Source organism: Prosopis cineraria, unplaced genomic scaffold (assembly GCF_029017545.1).
Source record: "Prosopis cineraria cultivar Desert tree isolate PC_DT_omini unplaced genomic scaffold, ASM2901754v1 PC1, whole genome shotgun sequence".
Taxonomy (NCBI): Eukaryota; Viridiplantae; Streptophyta; class Magnoliopsida; order Fabales; family Fabaceae; genus Prosopis; species Prosopis cineraria.
Genome location: NW_026555332.1, coordinates 11,530,544 through 11,542,895, shown reverse-complemented (window position 1 = coordinate 11,542,895; position 12,352 = coordinate 11,530,544).

The window sequence follows — 12,352 nt, the reverse complement described above, 5'->3', positions numbered from 1 at the left end:
TCAAAATGGATTCCAACATGGATTGGACAAAGGTTGTTAAATTTGAAGATCCTTGTTCTTAGATCAAACAAATTCTCTGGTCCAATTCCTCATCAACTTTGTGGCATGAGTTTTTTGACAAATTTTAAACGAGTTGATAGGACATGTACCAAAATGTGTCAAGCATTTGAGTGCTATGTCAATAATTAATAGAAGTTTAGACTCTTTCATTTCTTTTGATGAAATTAATGTTCAATTATTGGTAGTTGAAACACTATTGTTGAAAGGAAGAGTTTATGATTACAGCACCATTTGGTTTTATCACAAATATTGACTTTTCAAGTAATGAATTATCTGGAGTGATACCAATGGAACTTACATACCTTAAAGGATTCCATTTTTTGAACCTTTCAAATAATCATTTCATTGGCCAAATCCCTCAAAACATTGGCAACATGAAATCATTTGAAATTTTTGGATTTTTCAAAAAATCATCTTTCAGGTGAAATCTTGTCAAGTATGTTTGAATTAAGCTTTCTAAACTTCCTAAACTTGTCTTCTAATAATTTGAAGGGGAAAATTCCAACAAGCACCCAATTGCAAAGCTTTGAAGCATCAAGTTTTGTTGGCAATGATTTATGTGGTTCTCCACTCACCATTAATTGTACATCAGATGGCCCCATTGACAAACACAAAGAAGCTGACCATGTGAATGGAATTAATTGGTTCTTTGGGAGCATAGCATTTAGATTTATTGTGGAATTTTGGACAGTGGTGGGGCCTTTGCTCTTCAGCAGATCATGGAGGCATGCTTATTTCCAATTCATCAATAGCATCTAGTATAACTTGCAATCTCGTTGGTACTAGTGAGAAAGCTAAGGCCAAATTAAATTTGCATTTGAAAGGTTGGTGCTTTTAGAAGATCGGTGATTTATCTATCTTGTAATCATATTATGCTTTTCAATGATGAAGCAATTGATATGAATAAATTTATTAACATGTACTGTGTAATTGAACTATGAATGTTATGCCAATATATAATGCATTCTATGTGATGAATGAGTCTTTTCCTCATAGATGCATTAAAGATAATAAAGGAAACACAATCATATATTTATTTCATAAATTACATTTCAAGAATTACCATGAATTTATAAAAGTATCCAAGCCTAAATTATAAATGCATTTATAAACAATTTCTTAATCTCCTATTAACATTTGTTTAATAACGAAATCTAATAGATTATCAACAATCAAAAAACCAAGTTAGTATTTTGTTATGTCTTATAATATACTTCATCACCTTATCCCAAAATAAATCATTATGATGATGACACCACTGCCCGCCGCTGCAAGGCTTCTCTTAGATTGCTATTGATATCCGCTTCCAATTATAACACAAATGATATAAAAGTCGAATTGGCTTTAAATATGATACTTAATTATGAATAAGATATCTAGGCTCAAAATCAATTTTTAAATAGTTAAACAATTACCATTCACCAAACAAAATAATCAAGCAACTCTCTCTCTCTCTCTCTCTCTATCTATCTAATTAAAATACAAGTCCTATTCTGTGTAGCCTAAAATCAAGGGCATTGTCAATAAAATGCCATATGAAACACTTCGCTCAAACTTTCTTTTGAAGGAACTTGAATATCAAAAGATAAATCATAAGAATTTTTATATCAGCATGCACACCAACCTTTTTGCTTATTCTCAGGAATGACGTCTGGAATACCTTGAAAGTATCTGCAATTTAGAGATTGGAACACTAATTGAATGATTGAATTCGAAAGTTTGTGTATCAATTATCTCCTAATGTTTCCCCATTAAATTAATGCATTTGGACATTCAACACTTAAAGCATCAAGAGAAATTTCTCAATACGTAAACTTAACACCACAACAACACTCATAAATCAAAAGAATATTAGATAAAGAACCAAAACAATCACATTCATCCATTTCTAGGAAATAAATGGATGAATATGGCTAATAATATAAATTCTTAAGTGCACATAATTTAACGGCTCCCAATACATTTGAAAACTCATTATAATTAGTGTCTTCTAGGTTGAGGATTTCACTGGCACGCCAACTTTAGTGAGAGTTTCAATCTACTTTTTTGAGTCATCTCTAACTAGAAGAAGACTCAAAAATGGAGATTGAAACTCTCACCAAATTGGGTGGCTGGGTTTTGCCAGTGGAATCCCCAAGCTAAAAGACAATTAGTTGAATTGAGAGATAATTTACTTTAATGTTCATACAAAATAAGTAATTTTGCTCTTAAGCAAGAAAAACTCCGCCTATGTTTATAGCCGGTCCCAAGCTCGGGTAAAGGAGGAGGGTTGTGTTAGGCCATCAACAGCCAATGTAAAAATTTGTTGAATCTATCATGAACATGGACAATAGACGTTATAATGTTAATGTTAGGTCGTTGCCCGTAAGTAACGCGCTGCATGGCTCGAGTACAGTGATAAGTGAGTTAGAGCCGCTGCATCGGCACCCGGATGTAGTGTTAAATGAGTAAGGGCTACCGCGTCATTCTGGACGCACGTGGCTAAAGAAGTTAGTCCATAAGAGCAAAATTAGATTTGGTACTTGGAATGTTGGGATATTAAATTGTAAATCTATAGAGGTTGTAGGGGTTATGATTCAAAGGAAAATCAATATCCTTTGCTTGCAAGAAACAAAATGGCGTGGAGAAGGAGCTAAGGATATTCAAGGTTTCAAACTTTGGTATACAGGAAAAGTAAGTGCATGCAATGGAGTAGGCATCATTATAGATAAGGAGTGGAAGAAGAACGTTGTAGAAGTTAGAGAATTGGAGACAGAATTATTTCTTTAAAAATGATAATTGGACGTGAGACTGTTAATATTGTTAGCACTTATGCGCCGCAAGTCGGGACAGAAGCCAGTCTTAAGGAATTATTTTGGGAGGATCTGGAGGGGTTGATTCGACACATACCACAGAGTGAAAAGATTTTTATTGGAGGAGACTTTAATGGGCATGTCGGGAGGGAAGCTGGTCAGTATGCGAGGGTGCATGGTGGTTTTGGTTTTGGAGAGCTAAACAATGAAGGGCAAACTCTTCTTGATTTCTCATTGGCGTATGATTTTAAGATTGCCAACACTTGTTTCAAGAAGAGAGATGAGCATCTCATCACTTACAAAAGTGGAGCCTTAAGGTCGCAGATTGATTTTCTTTTGGTTAGGAACACAGATAGAAAACTTTGTAAAAATTGTAAGGTGATCCCTGAAGATGCTGTAACGACACAACATAGGGTCCTAGTCCTTGATGTGTGTATTATGAGTAAAATCCAAAAAACGTCGACAAGTAGTAACACCAAGGATTAGGTGGTGGCAATTAAAAGATGAGAAGCAAGATATTTTCAAGCGAAATCTTTTGGATAAAGGAATTTGGGATTCTCAGGGAAGTGCTAACATCATATAGGAGGATATGGCTAAAAAGATACGGGAGGTTGCAAAAGTAGTTTTGGGAGAATCGAAAGGTTCTGGTCCGAGAGATAAGGAGTCTTGGTGGTGGAATAATAGTGTACAGGACAAAATCAAGTATAAGAAGAACTGTTTTAAAGCCATACATTTGTGTAACAATGAGAAAAATTGGGAGAGGTACCGTATGGCTAAGAAGGAAACTAAGAGAGCTGTGGGTGAAGCTCGTTCCAAAGCTTTTGAAGAATTTTATAAGAACCTTGAGACGAAGGAAGGAGAGCAAAATATTTATAAGATTGCCAAGAGTAGGGAAAGAAAATCAAGAGATCTAGAACAGGTAAGGTGTATTAAGGATGAAGAGGGAAGAATTTTAGTTACAGATGATGAAATTAAAAATAGATGGGAGACTTATTTTTCTAAACTTTTCAATGATGGAGAGGATTCATCTAGTAACTTGGAGGATTTAGCAACTGGTGAAGGAGAACAAAATTTGTCATTCTATTGAAAAATACGTGATAAGGAGGTAAAGGAAGCTCTTAAGAAAATGGCAAATGGTAGAGCTAACGGACCTGATTGTATATCTATCGAAGCGTGGAAATGTTTAGGTGAAGAAGGGGTGAGATGGTTAACTAAGTTATTTAATGTGATTTTACGGTCCAAGAAAATGCCTGATGAGTGGAGGAGAAGTACATTAATTCCTATTTATAAAAATAAAGGAGATATTCAGAATTGTACTAACTATAGAGGGATTAAATTCATGAGCCACACAATGAAATTGTGGGAGAAAGTAATTGAGCACAGGTTGAGATTGGAGACAAGTATTTCTGAGAATCAATTTGGTTTTATGCCAGGTAGATCAACTACAGAGGCGATTTATCTACTAAGGGGATTAATGGAAAAGTATCGTTGTAAAGATAAAGATCTACACATGGTTTTTATTGATTTGGAAAAAGCTTATGACCGTATACCAAGAGAAGTGCTTTGGAAAGTGTTGGAAAAAAAGGGGTACAGATTGCTTATATTAAAGTCATACAAGATATGTATGAGGGGGTAAAAACTAGTATAAGAACGCCTAGTGGTCAAACAAAGGATTTTCCTATAAAAATTGGACTACATCAGGGATCATCTCTGAGTCCTTATTTGTTCAACTTGATTTTAAATGTTTTGACGGAACATATTCAAGAGGAAATCCCGAAATGTATGCTCTTTGCGGATGATATAGTTCTTATAGCAGAGACAAGAGAAGAGGTTAATTGCAAACTTGAGTTATGGAGGAGGACATTGGAGTCGAAAGGTTTTCGTCTGAGTAGAAGTAAGACGGAATATTTATATTGTAAATTTGATAAAGGACTATTCGAAAATAATTTGGAAGTGAAATTGGGAGATCAAATTATACCTCAAGTGGAAAAGTTTAGATATTTGGGAGCCATTATTCAAAATGATGGCGAAATCAGTGGAGGTATTTCACATAGAATTCAAGCTGGGTGGTTTAATTGGAGAAAAGCTAAAGGAGTTATTTGTGACCGTAAGGTGCCTAATAAACTTAAAGGAAAGTTTTATCGTACTGCTATCAGACCGGCAATGTTATATAGTAGTGAATGCTGGGCTCTAACGGGACAGCAAGAGCATAAAGTTGGAGTAGCAAAGATGAGAATGTTACGATGGATGTGCGAACATACACGTAAAGATAAAATTCGAAATGAACACATACGTGAAAAAGTGAGGGTGGCACCTATTGAGGAAAAAAATGGTAGAAAATCGATTGAGATGGTTTGGGCATGTACAAAAAAGACCAAGGGAGGCACCAGTGAGAAGAGTGGAACATATAACTTTGAGTCCGATTAAGAGAAGTAGAGGAAGACATAAAAGAACACTCTTGGAAGTTGTTGAACGTGATCTCTTAATTAATAATATTTCTAAAAGCTTAATAAATGATAGAGCACAATGGCGTCTTGCAATCCATGTAGCCGACCCCACCTAGTGGGATAAAGGCTTGTTGTTGTTGTTGTTGTTGCTCTTGAGCAAGACAGAATTGTCAGTATTGTGTAATTAATTGTGATTGCTTAATGGCTTTTTTTGAGAGCTTTTGACATCTAATAAAAGCAATGTGGGCAAGCTTTAGGGCATAATTAAATAATTATTCTTCATTTAAATTCAATTACAGAGTACATAAAATATGAAATTATAAAAAAAATGAAGAATAATCTAACCACAAAGTACATAGCATTAACAAGAGTTAGCAGAAACTAAAACTAAAACTTTACTGATTGATGAGCCTATTGTTATTTTTTATAATTGAAGAAATATGGATAAGAAAGTGCAAATTAACTATTAAGCCTATAGGCCACTACTGAGAAATCCAAATATAAGGAAACTAACTTGGTCAAATGCCGATTCAACAATTTGAAGAGCCTGCGGAAGTCCATTGAAATATTGGAATAGAATAATATGATAAATGGGGCTGACAGAGAGAGGTATGAAGAATTTTCTGCAAAAAATATGGGGAGAAATTCTTGCCTCTCAAAAGCTACGAGCCTATCTTTACTTCTGTCATACATATTACCTGTAATCTCTGTTTTCTAAGATAATTTACTATCATTTACTACTGAGCTTATACAATTCTGCATTTCATAACTGTCTAATGGCATTGATTTGCTAATTTTGTAGTTTTATCACTACAAAGTTGCTTCAGGTTCTATCATTCTTACAAAAGAGTAAAAGGCAGATAACCATTAGTCATATATTTTTTTTTTTGGGTGCAAATATGTTAGCATGATTTTGAATACATGCAATCAAGTTGTAGGGCAAAACTTACATGTCCTGCCCTTGCTCATTAGCGAGAGCAGTCTTAGCAATGCACAAAAAAGCAGAATCAATATTGTAGTCTTCTTTCACAGATGTCTCAAGGTAGAGAATATTTCCTTTTGAAGCACACCAGTCCTTTGCTTTCTTCTGAGAGACCTGAATTCAAGATAATTAAACCATCATGCAAGCTATCACAAGAGTAATCACAAGAGGCTCCTTAGGTGTTAGGAAGTTGGACAACTCTTATAAAAATTAAAAAATTAAAAGACAAAAAGAACTATGAGAAAACCAAAGTGCATTATCATCTGCTTACCACACGACTGTTTCTCCTATCAATATAATCTTGTTTTCAAGCAATATAAATGGAAATTTCCTCGGATTAGGGGAATTTGCCTGTGATTCAATGAGAATTAATGTTTATCTTAGTAGAAGCTCATCTTCATTCAGGAAACAAAAATCAAAGGATAAAAAAGGCCATCAAATTTTGACAGAAAAATCATGGTGAGTATAAAGATGTCGAAGAATCAAATATTATTGAAGAAAAGAAATTTTCCATTAAATCCAGTTATGCATCTTCACCAAACAAAATATCAGTAATTCATCACACTGGGTGGACTTAAATCACTTCAAATAAAAAATAATGAAACCAAATATTAAAGGTAATAAACTAACAATAGCATCAAACTTGTCAATTTTCAAAACCCAATTAATGAATCAATCTAGTTCTCCCAAAATAAGGTTTAATAACAAGATGCAGAATGTAGTATTGAACTAGAAGCTTCATGGAGCGGAGGCTCTATGAAACGTTAATTGGATGGTCAATACAAACAACTCCAGATATTGGAGACATGGACCATGGATAATACTAAATGGAATCGATTGACTCAAGTCAGAATCATTTTGATATTCCTTTCCAACTGTTCAGTTCTTTTCTGTCTGCCTCTTCTTTTGATTGCATCTCAACAGCTAACAAGTAAAAGGAATGACAGTTGTTAGTATGTGAACAGATATGAGGAATCAACGTTTATTCAGCGTTGAACTTCCTGCAATGGTTTAAAAGTATTTATTCTATTTTCTCTGCACTGGGCAGCATATTATGAAGTAGAAGTGGAAGGAGAAAAAATCGTGACTCATTAGCGGTATCAACTTACAAGCAAACATTTTGGCTCAAGTATGCTGATTTTATATTTCAAAGAAAAAACCCAAAAAAGATATCAAGAGTTCTCTACAAAAGCTGCTGTTAAATATTCGTGAGGAAGAGTAAAATTTTAAACTAGATATCTGTCACTTCTTAAAAATTAGACATGATTGGCACAGGATGTATACACAAACATACATCCCTTAAGACGCAGCAAAAGAAACCTGAATCTAATATTGAATATTTATTTATATAACATAATTAGATTTATATTGAAATTTTGACAGAACTTCTCTTATAAATAGGTCCTACTGAAAATTTTACAATACAATGTTTCAATCAGAATATTAAATAACAAAATAAAGAACCTAACTATAGACTATGTAGAACACCTAAAAACAAGTTTATAAAATAAAATTTCATAATTAAAACTTTACATCAAAAGAAAACTTAATTCTTAGCTCCTCAATTTTTAGTCAGTAATAGACTCTTCAATGTTCAGCAAGTGGTTCACCGACAACTACACTATCGGAGACCAAAATTTTTTCAGTGAATAACATCCCAATAATAAATAATTAAACATGAATAAAAAGAAAAGTTAAAAACATAACGATCTCCATGAAGATTTAAATAAATTCAGAATAAAAGTATTCTATATAACTTTAAATACAATTCTAAACTATTAAATTATCATATCAAATATTATCAATTGATTTCAACGAAGCAAATAAACGAAGTGAGTAATTATAAATAGATCACTAATTAAAACCAATGGGATATAAAATCATTAAATAATCAAATTCATATTTACAAGTACTTTTCAGAATAATTAATAAACGTGGACACACAATCTACAAAAGTAATTAACAAGACGTAATTGAGGCCATGAAAAAGACATGTATACACAGCCCACAAGGGAAATTAACCAGACGTGGTCAAAGCCACAAAACAAATGTGGACATACAATACACAAGGGTAACTAACCAAATGTGGTCAAAGCCATGAAACAGACGTGGACATACAATCCACAAGGGTAACTAACCAGACGTGGTCAAAGCCACGAAACAGATGCAGGCACAAGACCCACGAATAATAGACATCAGAACAGAGCTCACAAAAATTAAATTAGTTAGTCATTGACCATGACACGCCAAAGACTAACAGGACAGCCACTAGCAACCAGTGTTTTATATAAAGTCCCTTTTTAAAATTCACTTTCGAACATGTGAGAAAATCATCACTTTCAAAATATAATTTTTCCTCTCAGTATCAAACTCTCATGAAACATATAACACATCAATATTTCTATATATGAAAATTCATAACTAATATCTCATGAATTGTTAACCAATTTTCATAGTTGGCTTTATCAAATAAAGGACTACTAGAATTTGTAAAAACATTTTCATCAATCTGAAAAATATAAGTCGACTCCAAGAAATAAAACAATTTAAATAACAAAAGTAGCTAATGCAAAAGAATTATATAAATATCCGTAAATTGTTAAAACAATATTTTGATAAAGAAAATTTGCTAATATATAAATTGATTGGGATGTTATCTACTTACCTGTAATGTTTCCAAATGCAAATTCACTTTTTAGAGTCAAATCTTCCTTCTTCTAAACACTATTCAATATAGAAGATAATTCAATGATCTTTACTCAAGTTTAATAAACTCTTTTATATTAGCAACAACACCATGATTACTTAAGTTTTCAACTAAATATGGTTCATGCCTTAATTCCTATTTATTCTTAATCACGCTAAAATTTCAAAGTTCTTCTATCAACCATTTTTATTGAGGTGCATTCTCAAAATTAAGTCTTTAAATAACATTATCATTTATAATCATCAACCATGTAATTTTTTAAAATTCAATTTGTCTCACAGTAGCTTCACAATTAAAATTTTTCACAAAACTCAAATTAAATCCATGGATAACTAATACCTAAACCAAATGTGTCCTTATAAAAGTTAATGAAATTTTAAGAAGTTCATAAACAAACAAAACTCATTCTAACTGACACTTTTTCGAACGTCGTGGAAGCATCATTGCTTAAACCATAATGACAAGTTCATTTCTCTTCAAAATCTCTATTTTTAATTCCAACTTTCTTTCAAACATTTTACCAAACATATCATATGCATCCATATTCAAACAATTACCAAGCCTCTTTTTCCTTAATACCCTTTCCTAAAAATTTAAATATCAATATTTAGATTAACAAGTCTTTCTAAATTTCATTCTTTCAACTGAATTAAAAATAAATTCAAATAATATTCAAATTCACACTACACATAACTTTATAAATCTGAAAAATTCCAGCTTGCCAAAACCCCTTCTCCTCTGTTCGAACATACACAGCAGCAAAGCAAGAGGAAATCAAAATATCTGAAATTTAAACACGCACGCACAGCAACAGGACCAACAAGGAGGAGGGAGTTCGAAACTCCTCACCTTCAATTAGTGGCAGCACCGCACGAAAACCAGGACAGAAGAGGAAGGAGAAAGCCGCGCAACATAACTCCGACGAAGATAATGGAGAAAGCACAGTCACCGGCCGAATAAAGGAGGAAGGGAAGGGGCCGAGCTCTCTCTCTCTCTCTCTCTCTCTCTCTCTGTGTCGCTGAAGAAGAATCAAGAAAGGGGAAGAGAAAGAAAACGACAAAACAGAGGAGGAAGGAACTCGCTCGCTAATGGCAACACCTACGGAGACACACTGACAGAGAAAGAACAAGAAGGACGTTTCCAATCATCCACAGCCTCCAGCAACTCAACCCCTCACGCATACCGACGATGCAGATACAACAAAGAAAAACAAAACAGAGATAAGAACAATCAGGGAGGACCTGGGCATTTTGCAAGGCAGCGCTGAGCACCCACGATCGCCGGCGACAAGGACAGAATAACGGAGAAGGACGAGGAAATAGAGATGGCAGCGGGTTTGACTCTGAGCTTCCCTCTGTCTCTAGCGGGTTCGATGAATTGGGAAAAAGAAATGAGAGAAAAATATCTGATTTAAGCGGAGGGCATAGTCGTAATTTCATAGGGCTGAAACAAAAATAAAATTCGGCTTTTAAATCACTATTCGAGCAGAAGCCTTGTTAGTACAAAGTGAGCTTTAATTCAACCATACCAACCCTGCTTTTTGATAATTGTTTATCCTATATATATATATATATATATGTTATTAAGATATCTTATCATAAATTAATACAATACAATTAAAATGTATTATTATATATTTTAATTTAATTTAAAATTATTGGGCTATTACAATATTTAGCCCATGCATTGCCCAGTGCTAGAAAAATGAGTCAATATATTCATGATTTATGAATAATGTGACTTGCTATAAATTATATTATATATATTGATATATGAATATGATAAAGCTGGAGATTTAGGAAATATTTACAAAAATTCCTAGAGCCTATAGCATAATCTATGGGAAGGGAAATAATGTAGGAAAGAGCAACTTGAGTGGACAAAAAAATTATCCTTCAATTAATAAGAGAATTACCCAAAGATTCCTTACTCTAGAGGAAAAAGTGCTCTATGAATAGGGATTAGATGCAACTAGAAGTATGTTCAATCATTTGTAATTTTTGATGTAGAGTTTTTTGAAATTGGGAGTGGTGAGAAAAGTTTTGGCCTCTTAAATGTCAAGTTGGGGTAGAGAAAAGTAATTTTTCTTCATCATTTTTCTCTTTTTTTTTTAGTGTGTTAGTGAAACAGTGAGTTGTTATGTTCTAGATTGTTGCTTTGTGGTGTTTATTTTGTACTAATGCTTGTACTATGTAACTATTGTATTGGTGTGTGAGGGAGATGGGGTTAGCTCTTGAATCATTATTTCTCTTGTAATTCAATTTTATTATTCAGAAAAAGTATTTTCAGTCCATTTGTATTGTATTTTTTTGATTTTTGCTTGTTGAAACTTGTTATGGTAGAGGTTTCCATCAAAATAGTAATTTATTTCAATTCTTTATAAATTAGATATCGGGTCCTATGTATTATACTAAGTAGAAGAAATGAATGGCATTATTTAAACTTGTAAATGGTACATCTTGCCGTAGATTTCCTTAAATAAATTTATACATCATTCAGACCCTTTGAAGTTTTTTTAATATAATATCACTTGAACACCAAAGACCATTAGAGGGGGAGAAAACAATTACAAAATCCCCCATGTGTTGAAGATCTTATGTCTTCAACCTTTTCTAAAGCTAAGCCAGTAGGGAAGTTTATTATTTGCAACCAATGAGGTTTACTTGTAATAAACCAACAATAGCATCAAACTTGTTAATTTAACTAAAAAGAAAGTCAATAAATGGACATTCCACTACCATTTGAACATTAATTTTATTGGATGATCCATCAGGAGGAAGCCGGAGTCCGTACCCTGTGCCCAGGTGGGTGGCTTTGGAAATGAATGTTGATGGAGCTTTTGATTGTAGGACGGGAGAAAGTGCATCCCAGAGGGGTTCTCCGAGACCATCATGTCAAATTACTTCGATTTGTAATCTGGACAAAAATTTTCAACTGCAATTTTTTCTAAATTTTTTTTGAAGTGTCAGTTTAAAAATTATCTTTATTTTTAATGTTATATTCATTAAAATAAAAATTTATAAAAATTCTTAAAAATTTTAATATTAATTTTAGACTATCTAAAATATATTTGAATAGTTAATTTATAAAAAATTTTAATTGTAATATTAAATTAGACCATTTAGATTAAATTGCATTGTCCAGATTACTAATAAGATAAATTTATTAAATTTTTCATAATTTTTATTTTAATAAATGTAAAATAAAATATAAAATAAAACTAGTAAATCTTGATTGTCCAGAGATGCTCATCACCAAAACCAAATCCTCTGGGATCCCTATTTTTATGTTCTGTTTTTAGTTCAGTCCAAGAGGAGTTGCTCAGGGATAGGGAGCTCCTCTCATTTTGTAGTCACACTGAGTA